This window comes from Excalfactoria chinensis, chromosome 5, assembly GCF_039878825.1.
Source record: "Excalfactoria chinensis isolate bCotChi1 chromosome 5, bCotChi1.hap2, whole genome shotgun sequence".
Lineage (NCBI taxonomy): Eukaryota > Metazoa > Chordata > Aves > Galliformes > Phasianidae > Excalfactoria > Excalfactoria chinensis.
This window is the reverse complement of record NC_092829.1, coordinates 44,129,116-44,149,644: the sequence shown is the minus strand read 5'-3', so window position 1 is coordinate 44,149,644 and position 20,529 is coordinate 44,129,116. Positions and strand designations below refer to the sequence as shown.

At 41.7% G+C, this 20,529-nt stretch overlaps 1 protein-coding gene across 2 annotated transcripts in view; it reads left to right on the top strand.

Annotated features, from left to right (window-relative positions):
• The first annotated feature begins 4,903 nt into the window (after positions 1-4,903).
• The window catches only part of EHF (ETS homologous factor), a 59,394-nt gene continuing 43,768 nt past the window's right edge, over positions 4,904-20,529 (top strand). For both annotated transcript variants that reach the window (XM_072338202.1, XM_072338201.1), the window contains exon 1: positions 4,904-4,945. The gene's annotated coding sequence lies outside the window, so the exon portion shown is untranslated. The remainder of the gene's footprint in view (positions 4,946-20,529) is intronic.

Sequence of the window (20,529 nt, the reverse complement as noted above, 5' to 3'; positions counted from 1 at the left end):
CAACCCGACAGGCAGGAATAAACCCCCCAAAGCCAACTCAGTTTTGGTAAAGCAAATAGAATATCTCTGCAGGTAATTGGAGAGAAATGTGCCTTAAGAGTGATTGCTGGGCTTACCTGGCAAAGCATCTCCCCCACCCTTTACACCTGTCTGCCCATAAGTAAGATTTCACACAGAGACAGAAGTATTTGGAATGAAATCCCAGTCCTTCTCACGACAATTTTCCCCTAAAATTCATCAAGGACAGCATTGCACTGCATATTTCTTTTGCTTGACAGTAGAAAATAATTTCTACCTGACAGTTTCACAAGTTTGCTAGAAATACAAATGGAAAAGATGTGAGAGGAAGGTGAGACTGACACATCTTCTCTACAGTAAAAACCATTTCTTGCTTGAATTTTTTTAGTCTAGTGTTTTTAGTAGAAAACAAACAAACAAACAAACAAAAAACAGTTGAAAATAGTAATGGCTTAGACAAAAGAATATGTTACTTTTGAAGATGATAATCGTATCTCTATCTGGGTAAGACTTAACCCAAAGAGAAGGATGAAGTTATCATTTTCATCATCTCTATCCAAACATTAATGACAGATTAGTAGATTCACTGCCTGGCTTGTGAATTTTCATGATGATTTTTCCCAAGATGGAAAGTAGATTTGCACAAGGTGGAATGATACCTGCGATGATGGATGAACTAGAGAGAGCAAAGTATGATCCGAAACAGAGCCAAAGCCATTGGTTTTAGAAAAGTCCTGAATGAGTCACATGCTTTATTTTGTAGTTCCCTGTGAGGAAAACTTTTTATCCAAGCTGGGAAATTCTGTGAGAGGAAGGGCAGCTTCAGCCCCTGCTGAGGAATGGGCCTCTTCTCCCAGTTATGGGACAGAGCTGCCAGCTCCACATCCAACAGCTTGGCCATGTGCTGTGACAGGTAGCAAAACCCATTTAGAAAGGAAAAATCCTGTTTTACCCATACACAGCTTATACTGTTGCTCCTATACAGAGCTATGTATGCTCCATAAAATAATGTTAATTCTTAACATTACTAACAAAGGTAATCTCTTTTCAAATATGTCATGCAAACAGGATGCTGGTTTGGATCAGGTCAAATGGCATTTCACTGTTAGCCGGTGCTGCTTAGATACACACATGGGTATCCGCTTAAATCCACTTTTGGGAAACAGAAAGAGGAAGAGGCAGTCACTTGTTTAAACAAAAGGAGAGCTTTACAATATTGGCTTTATCCCAGATGGTGGCTGGTTGGAAGAAGCAATTAATTAGCTGTCACACTGCAAACGTTCTCTTCTGATTTAATGAGACAGGCCTAGATTGTTAATTTATTAAAAAGCATTTGTTGAGGTTCTCCTCTATTAATTCATTAAACCAAAATCAATTGTTTATCATTAAGAGAGGAGGTGATGTGCAGTAAGAGTGACAGGCAGCACATCAGCTGAGTGCCTGACAAACCATCACAGCTAAAGCACCTTGGCAGCTGACAGCTCTTTTGAAAACAGCGACTTGAAGAAAGAAATGGAGCTTACTTGCAGGCGGGCACTTAGTCTTGATGCTGCAGCTAAATCCAGAAGCAGTCTTGGGAGCCAGCGGGAGCAGGAGGCGTCAGCAGCAGCGCAACCCGGTGCTTGGAAATAAAGCCACCTGTGGGACTGTGATATACGGAACACCTTGCAGACAGGTTCGTTTGGTTTTTCAAGTTCTTACACACACCCCTTTTGATGACAGTGATAATATATAGTATAACACAGCCGAGGGAACGGGGGAGAAACATTCTCAAGTGCAGAAAGTTTACCTTTATCCTGCATTGTTTTCTTCTCCTCCTCTAAAAAGTGTTGATTTATGTAAGCCTGACTCTTGGACCACCTTAGGCAAACCCTGAGTGTTTAAGCACTTGAACTGAGGTGGCATTTCACTCTTTCTTTTACAGCCTTAGTATGTCGGAATGGTTACTGCATTATATTCAGAGACCTCAAAGCCCAGAGAAGTGGCATTCTCACCACTTCTGACAAGGACCAGGAAAATGACTGGTGAAAATCATGGAGTAAAACACTGACAGCATGGGAGAAAGGACAGTGCTCACCTGATGTCAAGTGACATCTCTGCTCTGTACATAGAATCATCAAGGTTGGAAGAGAGCACTAACATCATCTAATCCAACCACCAACCCACTCTCAACATGCCTGCTGACCATGTCCCTCCATGCCACATCTCCATGGCTCTTGAACACTTCCAGGGATGGTGACCCTACTGCCTTCCTGGGCAGCTGTGCCACTGTATCACCACTCCTTCTGAGAAGATGTTTTTCAAAACTGTTTTTTGTCTCACAGGGCCTGAGATCCCCCAGACCTGCAGGATTGTAGCCCAGATACAACTGCCTTTATGTTGTCACCGACTACCGAATTAGGTGAATTTTCATGAGGATGATGTTTGGCATCATTAGAAGCAACAGATCAGAGACAACAGCAGTGGAGAGAATGAATTGGAAAATAAAATGAGAACATCTAATATAAAAGAACAGTTCTTAATATAAATAAGGAGAAGCTTTGGTCAGCCTAGATCAAAATATTTTTGTGCCCCAGAGCTCCATGTTAATTAGTAGTCTCTGGAGGATGCCCGAGTAAATAGCACGAGTTAAAGACTTGCGCACGTATGACACCTCAGTTCTCCAAAGAGGTGCTGTTTCTAATGCTGAAGATACCTCATCCTTTATATGCTTAAGGCATACTTTGGAATAAGGTTCTCCTGTCTTCAGAAATTCCACAGCCACAATTGTCATTCAGGGAGGAGTGGGAGAAATTAAATGAGGCAAACACAGAGCCATCTGCTTGTAGGATCCCTTTGACTTAGTCTTCTGCTATTATTTTAAGCTCTTGCTCCAAGCTTAGGCATTTGCTTGCCCAATTACTGCAGTGTCAGAGTGCCTCCACTCCTATGCACATCTTATGCTGCTGCATAGTGTGACCCTGAGGGGCAGAGACTGAAGCCAGGTGCTGCAGCGTGGTGTGGATACAGGAGCATTACCATCTCCCCAGTGCAGCAGGGCAAGCACAAGCTCACGGCTTGTGGGGCTGTAATGGGACCACCCATGGGCACAATGCACCTGAGGTTCATCACCTGCTACACAGGAACATTGCTCTGCACTTCTGAATCCCTAGGACAGCACCAGCCTGTGCCATGTGCGCTGAACTGCTCGAGCCTCAATGCTCAGCACACGAACAAAGACTTTGCAGGTTTAAAGAAGATTGACTGGGCTCCTGAGAGTAGCAGGAAGAAGTTATTACTGGATTAGCCTGTGACATCACCTTTCACAATTTTTAATAAAAGTGCCACTCACAGAGCTTTGCAGGCTGATCTGAGAAGCGTTGCTGACAAGTGCAAATGGACACCAGGGATTTCCACAGCGAGGCAGTTCTGATTCAAATGCAGCTCAGATTTCCACTGGCTACAATGAACTTCGTTCACAGTCTATTAAGGGGAGTTTGTCTCATATTCCCTCAGTTTATGGCCCATTATTATTTTTTATCTCATGTAATCATCTGAGTGACTGCAAAGAGACTTTGACTTGTACTGTATGGCCTGGAGAGTGTGCTGGTGAAACCAGGTTAGTAATACTTACTATAACTACTAATCAAGGCTTTTTTCTTTTTTTCTTTCAGCTAGAGCAATACAAACTCAAATAACTCCACTTCCTCTACAATGAATGAACGAACACCAAAGAGCACTGGCAAGCTGCCCTGCCGTAACAGAGGGTGCCATAAATATATTCCTGTGTAACATGGCCTAACTGTGTGCATCTTGGGCAACACATCTCCCAGGCACAGCCCATCCCAGTGAACCCCACATGGCTTGTAGAAAAGGGAAATTTCCCTTCATTACTTTTCCCTTTGGAGCACCAGTCAAAGTGTCAGTGGAAGCATCAAGTACCTGTGGAAAGGCAGTAGAAAGGCCCTTATCAGTGAGATCTCAGCATATCTGAGACCATAATGTCCTCATTTCTTCCATCCTAATACAAAACTAATCTGAGTGTCTTTTCCTACAGAGCACTTCTAAATGGGCAAGGTAAGAGGAAAGGCCTCTAGGAAAAGAGGCAGCATTAAGGTTATGTAAAAATATAACAGAGAATGCACTAGAAAAGAAAAAAAACAAACCAAACCAACCCTCACACAACCATCACTCCACAAATCCTGATATACTTCTGAAGGACTGTAAAAGGAACAAACATCTGGAGGCTTAGTGACATGCATGAAATACATTCAACGAATATTGCATCACTGCCTCTTCAAGTGTGCGACCCCACTGTGTGCTGCCATCAGGGATTCCACACTGAGCAACATTGCTCAGGAAGTCTAGGCATTTAACTAGACTGAAATATTGCTATGATGTGACTATGTACGTAATTTCTTAGGCACCTGGGCTGGCATTTAGACTTCTGTTATGACAATGTATCTGTTCCACGTCTTTCACTGGGGAGGGCAATTTACTTTTCCCAGCAAGAGGAATTCCTGCATTTCTGAACATACTTCATGCCTCAGTATCTTCCTGCAGTGATCCTGACAGTGATTCAGTAGGCCTACCCTCTGCAGCACCGCAAACAAACTGTGATCCAACCATAGGTAGACATGCACAGACCATCTCATTGCTAATAACATCGCAGTTCTCAGCACCAACCAGAGGCAGAAGGCAGTTTTTTTTTTAATGGGTTTAAAAGCTGTTGCAGAAATACTAAGTCAGGGCCTGAAGCAGTGATTGAGCACCTGGTGGGAAGGCAGGACCAACCCAGGGGAGCTCAGGTGCATGCAGTGCACCTGAGTGACTGGACGGGGTGGAGCCAGGATCCATCCCTTCCCTCACCTCATTTGAGGATTGGCAGTGGAGTTGGCTTGTTTTGTTTTTTTGCTGGAGATCCCTGCCCACCTGAAGCCTTCCAAGGGTGAGTGGACTTTTTTCTTTGTTGCTATGTTCACAAATGTTGCAGCCGACTACTTTGTTACTGTGCTGTTACTGCTGTGTTTTCCATTGTGTTACAGTGTTACAATAGCACTTTCCCTAGAATATGTAGAAGTTTCTGGGATGTGTGTCTGGAACCTCATTTTCTAGAGATTTTCTCTATTGAATGCAGTAGGATTGTAGGACAATAGAAGTATTGACAGTTTTCCTTGGTATTAGTTGAGATTATCATAGTATGTTACATACTTGTATGCTACACAGTTTTGGCCCTAAAAGACCTAAAAGAGAGAAGTCATAGTTGAATGTTTTCAGTATCAGAATAAAAACTGATGGCAAAAGAAACACTGAGGAAAAGCCAAGACTGGAGCTTTGGTGGTGGAGGTTGGGTAGCACCTGGGCTTTTTGAGTTTGGATCCAGCAGTAGGTGCTTACATTCATAGCTGCACATGGGTCAGAAAGGAGGCCCTTGTTTTTAATCCAGTTCAGAGGAATGATTTTTTTACCTCTCCCCAGCAAAATCTCCTTTGTTAGATTCATTTTGGTGAAGAGGAGGCTTTGTGAATGTTCTAGTTGAAGCACTGATATTTACCACACTATGGGAGATATTGTTGCTTTTTCTTCTGCCTGTTAGCCTTTACTGCCTGACAGAAAGGAAGCAGGCATGGACTTTCCACAGGTATTGGTCTCCTAGGTTGCAATCCAGCTTGCTAGGATGATGAAATTTTTCTACTTTTTAGACCCCATTCTTATCCTGACTGCTGAACTACCTCTTGGTTTTAGGTGCTATGAATGGGCAGCCGTTCCGGTTAAAAACATGATGTGAACGTACTCCTCCTAAAGAGTGTCAGATAGAGTGAGAGCTATTTTCTCACATCCACAGAAGTAAGGGTCACAACACTTACATAAAACATTTGGTTGCTTTTATTAAGGGAAGAAAAACCAAGGGTGTGTCTTTGACTTTTAAAATATGATGGGAATTCCCCCTACAGAGGTAACTTGGAGGAGTTAAGGAACAATGGCATAGATCAGAGACATCTTAGGGGTTGGAAAACAATAGTAGCGATCAAATCAGTGCTATAAAAATAATCACCCTTTTACAATACCTTTCACTTGTTAACAGGGCCCATAAAACCTCTGCAAGGTGAGGAAAAAAATATCTTTTTTTCTCTGAAAAGTCTAAGTGGTCAATGTTCATGTGGAGGTCTGCACTGAAAGTGACCATGCCTCAGGATCTCAAATTATTTCTCATCTAGGAACTATTGCATATGTATTCAGCATTTGATGCTCCCTGGAAAGTGTCTTCATCTCTAACTGTAGGAAGTAAGGAAGGTTGTTTTGAAGGCATGCTCATACACAGTAGATTCCTTTTCTTAACAAATATCTCTGTGTCTTTGGACAATATATTTAATCATTTTTAAGGTGGGGCCAATTTTCCTTTCTTATTCACAAGAGCCTAAAAGAACCTCATTCACGAGAACTGTGCTTTAGGTAAATATGAAAAGTTATACCTGTCTTCACACCTTGTAGAATCTGCGGCTTTGTTAGCTTGAGGTTTCTCCTTTATTGAAGGTCACTGCCATAAGTATAGGGCTGCAAACAATCCTTATGCTTTGGCTCAGGGAATTATTGTAGCTTAATGAATTAGTGCATGCTGTTCATAATCCCCTCAGTTAGACTGAATAAATGAACAGTGGGATACAGCATGGCTGACTCATAAGCAATGAAAGACGTGGGGCCCTTGATCAGAGGGAGAGTGTCAGATTCTGTATCCTGGGCCCTGAATGAGTGCTGTAGTACCAGCACCACAGAACTGAAAGGCAGTTCACCCTGCAGCAGGCTTGGCTGAAGCCTTCTCTGATAGCAATGTTCTAGAGATGCTGGTGAATTTGGATGGTGGGTGAGGAAGGGTGATTTCCTAATTCCTACTGAGGCTAGGTGTTGTGCTGAGAGCCTGGCATTTTGGTGGCTGGAAAATATAATCATCAGAAATGAGGGTGAGTATCTTTTTAGTGACACCCGAGCTCTTCTCTTTTGGGCAGCGTGGTAGCTGTATGATTTTTTTGATAGTCGTTTAGTGAAGTTTCTGAATGGAAGGTGCTTCATGATTAAATTATGAGTAGTTTTTACAGGCAAGTACAAGGAAGCAAAACACAGCACAAAAGAGCCTTGTATAGGTCACATCTCTTATCCTGAATCTACTACAGCAGAATGAAGCAGGTGAAAGGGCAGTAAATATACCTTGTGAAGGGGAAGCCCTGCAGAAAGCACCCAGATGACTCTCACAGCACTCGGAATTAAGAGGGGATTTTTTTTTCCCCTCCACAAGAAATCAGTTGATGCTGTGAGCCATAAGGTTCAAAAGCACTTACTGCACTCTTTCTTTGCATAATTGCAGTGGTTTATCATGCTGCTGCAGCTGCTGAAGCCCAGGTGCCCCTTTGGCCTTGAGAAAACCTCCTGAAGCAACAAGACAGCTCTTGAGGGTCAGATCCTAACCTTTTGCTGTTACCTCCAAGCATGGCAATCTGATGTAGCTATTGTTTAACCCGCACAAACAGCGTTTGCTCAGGTGTTGATCCTTCAGTGTCAGATCCTTCATTTTCTATGGCTGCTTTGCTCATGAGCATTCAGGTCCAGATACACAACCTGTGAGGCTAAAATCAGCTGCCATGGACATGATCAGCCTTATGCAGTCCTGGTGTGCAGGCTCCCTGCTTTCCTTGTGAGTCATGAGAAGCAGCTGGAAGAGCTGGAACAAAACTCCCAGCTGCACTATCACTCACAGCCTCAGGTTTAATCAGAAGGTCAATGTGGTTCTCAAGTGAGAAACTTTAGATTAAAATATAAACAAATGAATGAGAAATGGTGCCAAGCTTGGAGGGATTAAGGGATTCAATGAAAGATGAAACTTCAAAAAGTGTTTGAGCCTGTTTCTTAATCCTTGGAACTCAAAGGCACATTAAAGTAACCTCTTGCTACACACCTGTGCATGTCTTTGTCACTGCCTGCAAAGGCAGCAGGCTTATAGTTTTGCAAAGGTGGGCATCTCTCAACAAAATAGCTGTACACAGTTCCAGCTAAATGAACTCTTTCCTGGGTAAGAGAAGGGTAAATTCCCTTGATACTAATCTAACCTTATGAAGAGTTGTTGGTGATCTGAGGCACAAGAAACATAAAAAAAAAAGTACTCGTGACAGCTTTAGCTGGGAAATTTGGTTGTGAGAATGATTGAATCCTGCAAGATGCCATGCTGCTGTGGAGACATGTAGGGGGATAGGACTAACCAAGTAGCAAGTTGGGTTTCTATAGATTTATAATCTTCACTTGCATACAGAATGATATTCAGCAGTCTTGATTGAAATGCTGCTTCTGCTCAAATGAGGTTTTCTAGGTGGTGGTTCACAGGGGTAGGGCTCTTTCCATGGGAGGTGTTTCTTCTGTCTAAACTGTTATGCCAATAATATTACATGATGTTTTCATAGAGGAGAGCACTGCTTCAAAAGTCCTTTCAAGCTGTGGGCTGGAATATCAGTGGGGTGCAGAAGTCCCATGGGCCACAGCAAAGAGTAGAGCCCATGGAAGGAAGGAAGGATGGAAGCAGCTAGCAACAAGGACCTCCACTTGATTGCCTGTCCTGCCAGGTATTTCTTTGGAGAAATATGCACATCTGAACTTTTGTTTCAGTTCAACCCTGAGAACAGGTGTAGCAGTGTGTCCTTCTGTACAGACGCGCAGTGTGTTTCCGTCACTATTTGCAAGGACCACCTGGTCCTCTTTTAGTGCTTCAGCATGTTGAATATCTCCTTCAAATGACCTTGTAAGCAATCAGTGCAACAGCCAGATGAAACTAACGCTTACTTAGGTGGCTTCCAGAAAGAAATGAAAACTTCTGTCTGTTGTTTTACAGGCACTTTGGGCAGAACAGAAAGCTTAATGCTGCTGATGTTGTTGGCTGGAGAAATGCTTTTGACATTTCAGGAATTAAGCTTGAAGGATTAGTGAACAAATGGTACATTGTTGTGCACAAAGAGCCATCTTTAACCCTTCACACTTCCTGAAATGCTATGTGCCTTATCTGGATGGTCAGTGAAGAGACTTTGGGAGGGGGCATTTGGGCTTCCTTTCATTGTTACAAGTCTAAATTTACATTTGAACTTAGGGAAATGGAGTAGGAAAACTGTAAATGTTATGTTAGCTAGTGCTGGAGGAAAGACTGCAGGATTGGGCACGCTGCAGAGCTTTGTATGCAGGACAGGGAGTGGATCAGAGGAAGTGTTAATATGCTGAGTTTACGTGCTCCACTTTACAATGGGCAGGTGGGAACCTGGCTTTCTAGCCACTACTGCAACCAGAGAAACATCCTTGAAAGATTAGCACTGTGGTGCTGCTCAGGATTTTGCAAAGGCAGCTGTGAAGCCCGCCCTTGCCTTAGTTTAGGGGCTGGGCAGTGAATTTTGATGTTAAGCAAATCCATGACTTATAAAAATAGCCTTTGTCTCTCTTTTAGTAGCATATTTCTGTTCTTCAAGAAAAGTGTTAGTTTATCTTTTTGTAAAGTGTTCTAAACTAGAAGTTCAGCAGGTTTACTCTTTATTATTTTTTATCCTACAGCATCAGACCAGAAACATATTCTACATTTCTTTCCATATAAAACTACTTTAAGTTGTTTTAAAATTGGTCATTGTGTTTTTCTCTTCCTGTTGTTTCTTCTCCACGAAGGTACTTTGAAACTTTAATGAATTTGAGGGATTATTTTGCTGAGACTTAGCTAGATACTCTGTGAAATATAGCAAATGCTTACTGTCACACACAACTCCAAAGGAGTTGAGGATAAGAAGTGAAGGTTGATAATCACACCATTCTAGGACTGAGAAATGATGCAGAAAATCAAATTAGCTCAATCTGTGAGGCACTGCTCAGTAATAAGGACATCGTCCTTAGAAATGGAGCCTGAGAACTGTTTCTGGTTAAAGAGGAGAGAGGGAGGATAGGAAAAGGATTGGGGCTGTGGAACCATACGTGTGCAGACATTAAGAGGTAGAGAAAACAGTGACAGGAGACATAACAAGATCTGCCTGGAAACCCCAGGAATTGCAGGTCTGTCCCAGTGCTAGGTCAGTGTTTGCCAATAGCAATCATACATTTGGCCATCTCTAGTCCAATTAGTCACCAGGTTTGATCTGGTCTTGTCAGGTGTGATCTGGAAGGATCAGAATGCAACTATGTGACCACAGCATTGCAAAAAATATGGTGGCTGATGAACTGAAAGGTAGAGCAGGACAGATCGTTCTTGCTAGATGGAAATTTGAACGTAGTTTTCTCACTGACTCTTTAGGATTAAGCTATAGAGATATAGGACTATGTGAGAGCACTGGATTAGAAGTTTAACATTCTTTAGCATATACACATTAAGTTACACTTAACCAATTCACTTCCATTTTCCTGGATAGGTAAATGACAGTCTTAGATCAGTCAGGAAGCTGAACCGTGAGCTAGCAAATCTCATCCTAACTTCTGTAATTATCGCTATATTTTTTGGCATGTTTGGGCCTCAGCTAGGATCACGACATGGTACACACCTCCTGTGACTACTCCTATTAGTTTTCCATTCTGTTGACTTACAGATCTCTTTCAAACCAACTTTTAGCAAAGAAGTTCAGAAGGCATGTCCTTACTTCATATCCAGTTCCATTTACAACATTGAAATATTTTCGGGTCTTAACATGCTCAGGCTGTACCAAGGCTAAGCCAGATAGCAATCGATTGTCATGCTTTGAGAACGTTTGCTTGTAATGTGTCTCTGTACATTTCTGTGATGGAAGAGCTGCAGGTGAGGTGCCTGGGGAGGGCAGACACAGGGAGCAAAGGGGAATCGACCTCCTGTGTGTGTGTGTGCATAGAAAATGTCTATGTTGACTTTTGCTGTTGGTGGTGTTTTCAAAGCTTCAACTTTGGCTCATCTCAGAGCCTGCCTGAGAACAGCATTAGTGGTCCTGTAGGTTAGACACAGCTTTTGGGATGAGGATACACCTGTTATCAGACAGTGCTTTTCCTGTGATCAGTAACGGAAGCTTTACAGACACAAGAACCATTTAATCTTCTTGCTTCATTGTTTTATCAGTATTTCATGTAATTCTTTGTGCTATTTCTTTTTCTCATGTAAACCTGTGAATGTTATCTCTTCGGGAGCCATCTCCAGCGTTGTGTGGATTTCTAATAGTCATTTCAGTTTTCCAAGAGGAACAGTCCCTTTATTCATCTGGTTTGTCTGGAAGAACTCTTCAGTGCTTAAGCTGATAGCGGTCTTCCCTTACCAAGATATATGATGAAGTAAATTTCAGAGTGTGATTTCAAGAAAAATTTAAACCTTTTAGATGCATGGCTAAATATAGGAAGACAGGTATCACTTGAATGTTTCATCGCACACTGCAGTATTATTCCAGAAGGGATACAGTAACAACCCATATGTAAAGATATTTAGATGTGAATGCTGAACAACCTCAGCATAAACCATGTTTGGATAGTACAGTTTGCTTGCATAGGTTAAACAAATCCTGCTAAGATTAATTTACAAAACAAGACTAAAAGATGGAGACTTTTCAATGGCAGACTACTTTTTGCTCACTTAAGCTCCTGTGAAGCATTCTAGAGCTCCAGGTGCTGCTGTGTACTTTCAGTTTGAATGTGTTTCCATTGAGTTTTAGGTTCAGGATTTATACGTTTGCATTGATTATGTCACAAAGTGGAACTCTGTTCTGGAATCTATTATGCATCTGTATCAATCACTTGCAAACAGCATCAGTTGGCTGCCTGCAGTAACCATATCTAGGATATGCATGATCATTTTGTAGCCATCCCTCTTGTTAGCTCATTAGGAAAACAAAAGACCACAATAAAACCCACAAACAAGACTAAAAACACAACTGAGGAAGGAATCATGTCATCAGTCACTGGGAAACCTCAGAATTATTTCAAGCAAAAGATGTTCAATAAAACATGCGGCTAGGAAGTAGTTCCCAGACCATAAGGTGGTTACATACAAATCTCACGGTCTTTGTAGTTTTTTTGTCAGGACAGAGTTGATTTTTAACTTATGAAACCTTTCTGTGTGGCAGCAGAGTGGGGGAGTGGGAGGGGAAAGGGAAGGTTGTTTAAAGTCAAATTGCATAAATACAAACCAAAATACAGGCTGGGTTGATAAAATAGTCCCTGAGAGTCCATGCTTCCCTTATTAGTGAGTCCAGGCCTGAGTTCATGACTCATGCTGGAAATTTCTCTGTAGAATTTACACTTTCTGTTTGGTGGACAAAGTGAAGACTACGTGGGCAGGCATATGCTGCCTTCCCAAGCAGGTAGGTGCTGTCAGTGAGGAATGTGGCTTATGGGCTAAACCCCCTCTTTATGGCTCTTCTTTAAGAAGAAAGATCCAAGATCCCAGGCAGGGGTTAGGAGATCTTTTTTTTAGATACTAGGTGCTGCATTTTCTGATAAGTGCTTGCATGCAGTGCTGGTGAGGAATCTGCCAGGGCAGCATTTTTTCCACCAGAAATTTCCCTTTTGTAAAAGAAAAATAAAAATAATTTTTAAAATTGCAGTTCTTTTTGAAAAGACACTGACTACAATGAACACATATTACTGGAAATAGCATTCTTGATCAAATCAGACTGTAACGAACTGTTTGCCTCAAGTGTGTGAAATTCAAAGCTAGGTGACAATATTGAGATAGGCATGCATTTCTTAAAGCAAACAATCATAGAATCATTAAGGTTGGAAAAACCAACTAAGGTTGATGGCTGATCATCTATCTCCACCGTATCTCTAAGTCATGTCCCTCAGTGCCACATCTTACAGGTTTCACAAACACTTCTGGAGGCAAAGAGTGTCCAGGATAGCACTGAAGTTATGGGACTATTCCATCCAATGAATTGATTTTCATGTTCCATCTGTTAAAAAAAACACGAAAACAAAAAAACATTTTGATTCAGTAGTGAAGCAATAGTGCAAAAGAAACCTCCCTATGATGGACTGCAAGGCAGACTTCAAAAGAATGCAGGTATCTGTTGTGTGCACATTTGTGCAATTGTGCTATTGTGTAAGTGGTTCCCAGCATGGTAAACAGTTAAGGCAAGGCAGTGAGATAGCTTGGCCAAGCACGTATTTATTTCAGCTGTTAATGCAGTTTTGGTGACTGTATTTGCACAAAGATGTGATATTGTATGTCCAGTGTTGGGTAACCTTAATATTTATCATCACATTCAACAGTGGAAAGCAGCAGCAATCTCATCAAAGACAAACATCATAACATCATAAGCTCTGTATTTGCCCATACATCTTCTATGTGACATCTGATTATTCCTAAAGAATATTAATTGTCCCCTTCCAATCCTTTGCTATTTCCTGGCCTCTCTTGAATCTTATCTAATTAAAAAAAAAAAAAAAAAAAAAAAAAAAAAAAAAAAAAAAAAGGAAGAAACCACTTTACAACACTTAAATCATTTTCCACTGAATTATATGATTCTGTGTTTGATTTCTTATGTGCTCCATTAGTGCACATCAGTAAGACACTGTTCAGATCAGATGGAAGAAAAGAAGCTGAGACCCCACCAGCCAGTTTTAACTGTATTTGATGTGAAAACAGCAGTTTTAACAACACCACAGGTTCTGTGGATGTGGTCAGGTACGGATCTCTTGGTCTTTTTCCTTATAAAGACACTCCTTCTGACTTCCCCTTTTCAAAAAATTAGTTGCTTTAACAAGCATGACCCTTATGTGATGGGTTGCACAGACAGCATATGCCAAATGAGGCAGATTTGATCCTGTGAAGAATAACATGGGAGTGCAGAGCTGGAGACTATATTATTTCTTCATCCTTTGGAAGAAGGTGATTGTGAAGATCAGAACCACTGCTTTCAGTTTGGGCTTATTCTCCACCAGATGGTGCTCTTCCCCTTGTCCTGAGGTTGTTTTCGTTCAGCCTCCATCAACAAATACCTCGGCGCGTTGCCCCTTTGCATCTCTTCGCCTGTCTCTCCCGCACTGCTGTCCCCATGTATGCAACGTGCTGGTTGACCGCCCTTAGCTCTGCTTCTGCAGTCCGACCTGCAGCTGTGCATGGCTGCCTTACAGGAAGTCCGGAGGCTGGAATTTCTTCAAAACCTTATGCCTCATTGTGAAATTACAATATTGCAACTGAGTCTGATCACATTGCGTCAATACCTCCCAATCCGTTCTTACTGCCATATGCATTTACCTTTACAGCGCTGCCTGAGACAAGCAAACTGAGAAACGAGGTGTTTCCACACACCTGCACAACTGTTAGAGGTCATGATGTATAATCTGAGCACAGGATGGTGACCTGCGATGGAATGCGTTAGCTCTTTGGAAATCACTTGTTGGTTTCTCCAGACTAGGTCTAGATTGCTGTAAACAAGTGGATGACATACTAAATTAAAAACAAAAGCTGAATCATACAGGAAACCCATCTGATTTTACAGTGTCTGCTTTCCCGTGATCTCTGGTGTTAGCAGTGCTATGGGCACTGGTGGCTCAGCCACCTGCTGAGGGCAAGCACTGACCTCATGCTGCCCATAGTTTTGGTCCTGTGCTTCCCAGAGACGGAGTTCTGGCAGCTCCTGCTTCTGTCTAGTGCCAGGAAGACAGCCAGCAAAGGAAGTTGTAAAGACCTTGCTATCTCTATAAGAAGCTATAAAAAGTTAACAACATCCCTTGACACTCACTCTCACGTTAGATGCATGGAATCATATTGCTCTGAAAAGTAAAGCAACAGATCTGCAAGGAAGCTGACTGAGCCTGGCACCTGACAAACCTCGAGGGCACTGGAACATGGTGGGGCAACAGAGCCAGCCACAGTCCTGTCCTTCAGCTGTGAGTGTCCCCAGCTCACCTATTGCCCTCCATAGCCCTCAGCCTCTTCCTTCTTCATCGACCTCATGTTAAGAAAACTCATGAATTAACAACGAATACATTTTCCTCCGAGGTTTTTTTCCTCTATCTTTTTCTTTCTCTTCCAGTACGTACTTAACTGCAATCAGACTTCAGCCTACCTCCAGCCACCTGCAATAGTGTATTATTGGGGGTGTTAAGAAGATGCACCTGCTAAGTGGCTCAATGATTAACCCAGTGTCAGGAAGGGATGGGTGTGGGTTCAAACATTTTATTTAAATAGATGGTGGGCAGGGAAACTCTGTTTCCTAAAGGACTCATGTGCTTTGCTTTGCTAGCATGACCAAGCAGGCAGGTAAGAGTTTGTAGCTACAGAATTAGACTTTTTTTTGCTTGGAGTTCTTCATGAAGCTGAGAATTATTACTCCCTTGTTCACCTCATGAAGCAAAACAGACACTTGCCCATGGCAGACAGTGAGTCAGTGGCAATGTTCAATAGGTATGCCTGGGATTCAGGTTGCAACTTTACTGTGCTAGTTTGGCATTCCGCAACAACACTAAAATTCAGAAGGGGAAAGAAAAACATGATGAGACCAAATGATTCTAACAGACCAAAGATATATAACCAAATCCTATCTTCTATCATTTTTATTATTCATATGAAATTTAATTTTGTTACAAAAGTTTTTTATCCTGTTTATTTTCCTCTTTGAAACACCACTGAGCCCTACAAGCAGTTCCTCCACAGGTTGACTTTGTGCAGGAATAGCAGACAGTTGCATGGATCTTGAAAGCCATCCTGTTCTTAATATCCCTTGACACTTTAGAGATGCATCAGTTTGTTATCTGAGATACTGTTATTCAAATGCCTGGCTGCTATAATTTTCAATTACAAATCCACTCCTTAGGGAAAAAGAAGAAAAAATATATATTCTCATAGCTCTTAATATACTGGTAGAGCCATTGCACCTTTGTGCCAAGGATTCTTAAAGTGTTAATGGCAGAAATTTCAGTGGCTCAAGATCAGCCTGTTAGTAAGGATTGAAAAGACAATTTCATTTTGGTATTTTCCTAACTCTGAAAATTTGTCTATTAGAACCAAGCTGTTGGAATGGACTTCTCATTAGTTTCTCTCTAGCTACCTTGCAAGTAGCATGCCTTTATAAATGAAGGAAAATTATTGGAAGGATTCAAGCATTCATTTGAACAACTAGCTAAGAGGAAAGACTTCAGAGTACTTGTGGCTAAATTGCTTCATTCTCTCCCATTCAGAGCTGCTTGGCTCAGCCCACACTGGGGATGATTTCTGGGAGGTGACACAACAGTACTTTGGAGTGTGAAAATTGATTTGGAAACAGAATTCTGATGAGGATGAGACAGTGGGGCTGTGGGAAATGCTTACTCATGATGCAGAAATGCAAATAGCTAATAAATTATGAGTGCAGGAGAATTAATCCAGCAAAGAATGCTTTTTATCTTGTCAAGAGAGACTAACAGTTTGAAACTGTGCTGCCCAGTGACAAGCCTAGGGTAATAGGCACAAACTAGAACATGCAAAGTTCCACCTGAACATGAGAAAAAACTTCTTTACTGTGAGGCTGGCAGAGCGCTGGAACAGGCTGCCCAGAAAGGCTGTGGGGTCTCTTTCCCTGGAGATATTCAAAACTTATTTGGATGCTTTCCTGTGCGACCTACTGTAGGGAACCTGCTTTAGCTGGGAGTTGGACTAGGTGGTCTCCGGTGGTCAATCCCAAACCCCTATGATTCTGTGATTATTCTGTTTTCCTTAGACATCTTAATTACAGGTGGATCCAGATACGCTAGCACACAAAATGACAGCAAGCTGCTATGACAGTTTCTTTTGAGACCTAAGAAAGGAATAGCTTTCTTGTTATGACCTCAGGTGTGGTCAGTTAAAAGCAAAGATAAGATTAAGTTTTGGGAGGGATACAGAGAACCTGTCTCCTCCCTGCACCAGCTAACTGGGACGGGGTAGGGGTATCTGCCTGGCTAGGGCTTCTGCAGTTGTTTTGGACTTTTGAGTTTCAGCAACAGCACCGGCGATCATTAATGGGCCAAAAGTTACTGCTCGCTTAATACAATGAAGGTAGCTTTGCAGTGGCAAAGGGAGTGGCAGGTTGATCTGATGTCTTTCTTCTATCTCAGCTACAAAAGCTAGAGCTCAGGTGAGGTGAGGCAGGGCACCTGGAGCAAGGAGCAAACTGCCTCCCAAAGGTTACCCGGGGACTGCTGTGACTCAGTTTATCAGAGCCAAAGTGACAAAACAAGAACAAAGCTTCCAGACAGCCGCCAGTTGCATGGCTTAGATGGGTGCTACTCCCAGCAGGGTTCTGATCAGGGCAGTATTGGTCACCAGAGTACTGCTGACTGCTGGTCTTGAAGTTGTTGGCACATGCCCTCTGCATTTAGATCTGGGTATTGTGTATTAGAGGAGAGTTCCTTTCCCCCCCCTCCCCCACCGCCTTTTCTCCTCTCCCTGAATGCTATAGTAAATGCTCAGTTTAATTCCCAAGGATAATGCAAGGTCTCATCCACCACTGAATTCCTGAGGAAAGGTTTTTAAGGGCAGAGGAGGACTCTGTGCTGGCAGTGACACTGCCCCTTGGCACCTGCCGAGACTGCTGTGGCTGATGCACCCTTCTCAGTGGCTGTGAATGTTTCCTGAGGAAATGCATCTAGCTGAAGGTCTTCTCGGCCACATTCCTTTTTCTCTCTAGGGCATAAGAAGAACAAAACTGTACAGTACAGGTCCTGAACATTAGCGAAACAGTGATGAGTTTCTCTCTGTGCTTTTCTCAAGGGAACCTGGAAGAATGATTCAAAGGGCTTTGGGAATGTATTTTTTAATAACACCCCTGGATTGTACTTGCTGGTCTTTGTGTTTGGCTTGACATTTTGTTTACTATAGTGTTTGTGAAATAGGGACAAGCCATAAACATCCATCTAGCTGCACCTCTGCAATGACATGCTCTGACATGTACGAGTACTTTCAGTGGAAGTGTTCCTGCAGCCATCTTGAGAGATCTTTGTGGGTTTTCAAGTCATCCAGTTACGGAGAAAAACAACCATAACACATTACTGAGGTCACAGGATGAATAAGGCATTATGAATAGTTGTGCTGGAAACAAAAGCTTTGGTGAATACTTGGTGAGAAATGTGGGGGTTGACTAAAGTTTGTGGACCAGCTCAAAATAATGAAGCACTGGGAAAAATGTTAGCTTGTGGGTAATGTCCAAGTGAAAGAGTTTATTCATAAACAGTCCAATGTGAGGACCTCACCAACCCTTATTTCCATCTGAGTTGTGAATTAGTATGTCACCCTCTTGAAGGTAAATTATTAAGTAAAGAATTTAGAGCAAAGAAAAAAAAAAATCAATATGTCAGGTTTACCCTATGTCCCAGAGCTGTGAGTAATTGCTTTGTGTTGCTGTAGAAACAGATGGCTCAATCTCTTCAACTTACAATTCTCACCAGCAGTGTCAGGTCTTCTAAGCAGATCATAAATAAATGTGATTATATCTTCTTTGCATCAGAAACTTTGCCTACAGATAAAATACCTTTCTTTTCTATGCTCTTTAAAAGAAGACAGATACTAACATGCCCACATCACAACTTGCTCATTTGCGACAAAGCTTTTCTCCACATTGTGTCTTACTGTTGATTCACAACTTCCTTCTCAGTTCACTGGGATTTTATCTGAAAGTTTCTATCAGATGCATATTTATAAGCTTTTCTCAAATACAGATTGTAAACATCTGTAGAATCTCAGAAATGACACCATGTTTTACAAGTCCGGACCTGAAACATGGCTGTTGTACAATCTACCTACCCTCTATCAGAAGGACTGTGTTGGGAAGAGAAATTTTCCTTAAGATCAACAACATAGTCTTAAATACACAATCATGCAAGCTAAGTATCAGCTCTGCAAGCATGGGTCCATGCATACTTTTCCCTGATGTGATAGCAGAACTATACTGGCATAGAATGATAGCACGATTGATCCAAATATTTACTTTTCTCGGTCCTGTGAAACTGTAGCACTCTGATGTGTTTTCCTCCCTCTGAGACAGATATTCAGGTTTTTAGTTGGGTGTTTTTGTTTTTTTTTTGACTGCATCCCATTTCAAGTCACAGAATCAGAGAATTGTAGGGGTTGGAAGGGACCTCTAGAGATCATCGAGTCCAACCCCCCTGCCAAAGCAGGTTCCATATTGTCTTCTGGTCACTCCTTTCTCCTTTCTTCCACAAAACAGAGAGACTTGTCACCTGTTAGGAAGTTTCCTGGCAGAAAGGAGAACCGAGCTGGTAACAGTGATCAGCTGAAGGGATGAATGCTCTCATTACACAAAAGTGCATGCTTAGCAATTAAAATATTCAAAAATAACATTGTAGTTGTTTTTATGCTTTATGTACAGTATTAAAAATAAAATAGTCTACCACAGGTAATTTATGAAAGCAGGTAATAATGAGTTCATTATTGCATAGCAAGCCAACGTTGCAGTCGTGGTTATAGACCTAGCCAAGGTCTTTGATCTTCTGGTTAATTAATGTATAAATGAAAAGACCTTGGCTTTCATCTCGCATCCATCGGCTAATTATCTCAGTAACTGGTCTCACTCAGATCTCAGTCAGTTCTTATTCAAGGACTTACCCTTTCATTTTCCATCCTCTATACAGGCAGTGAGTCACCAGAGTCATGATTTATTGTCCGTCCTTGTAAGAGATTCGTTATTTGCACAGCTCTGTCCAAGGGACTCATCTGCTTTATAAAACTTGCAGTTGAAACTATTTGAAAATATGAAGTGATGTCTCTATTTATGGAGACACCACTGAAGTTAGCAGGAGCTGATTTTTAAGTAGGAAAGTGTAGATCTTAAGGGTTCAGCCAATCACAGAGCTGACCTGTGTATCATGAGAGTAATACTGCACAGTGTTCTGTCTTCTTCCTATGCTGCCATGCCATCAGGGTGTGAAAGCCATGAGTGTGAATAAGATAAGATTCTGTGTTAAGAGGGCATCTGAAAAAGCAATGAAGTTGAACTCTGAGGTCTGACAGCATAGATGCTGGGAGTTCTGTCAGAAGTGCACAGCAAAGAATTTCTTCTTGCAAAACTTTGCATCAGTTGGAAGCTTCCAATTGGCTGTAGGATCTCAACAAAATAATGTGGTGTTGTTTGGGATCATTTCCAAATGTTGCAAATGGCCAGTTCTATTTAGATCATTTTTTAGTCAAAACAGAATGTGTGTAATACATATGTATTTATATTCATTTGCATATCCACATTAATTAAATCCAATCTGGATTGTGTTTTTAAAATGTATATTTTGTTTTATGCGTACACCGTGGTTTTTACCTTGCATCTCAAAAAAAGACTATCATCAAAGGAAGCCTAACAGATGATTGCAAGACTCTCACCCTCTTTCTTCCTCCTTCTCTTCATCTTTTTCATTCTATTTGTAATAACAGTAATTCAATCTCAACTAGAGGAATTAAGTTCTTGACTTGGAACTTGCAGACCAAAAATGTTATGTTATTACACTAAGGCAGCTTTTATTTTTGTAAATAAAATACATTTCTTGAATAATTATGTTCCAAAATAGTCCTGGAAATACATTTGTTAGAAACTGTTATAGTCATGTTCT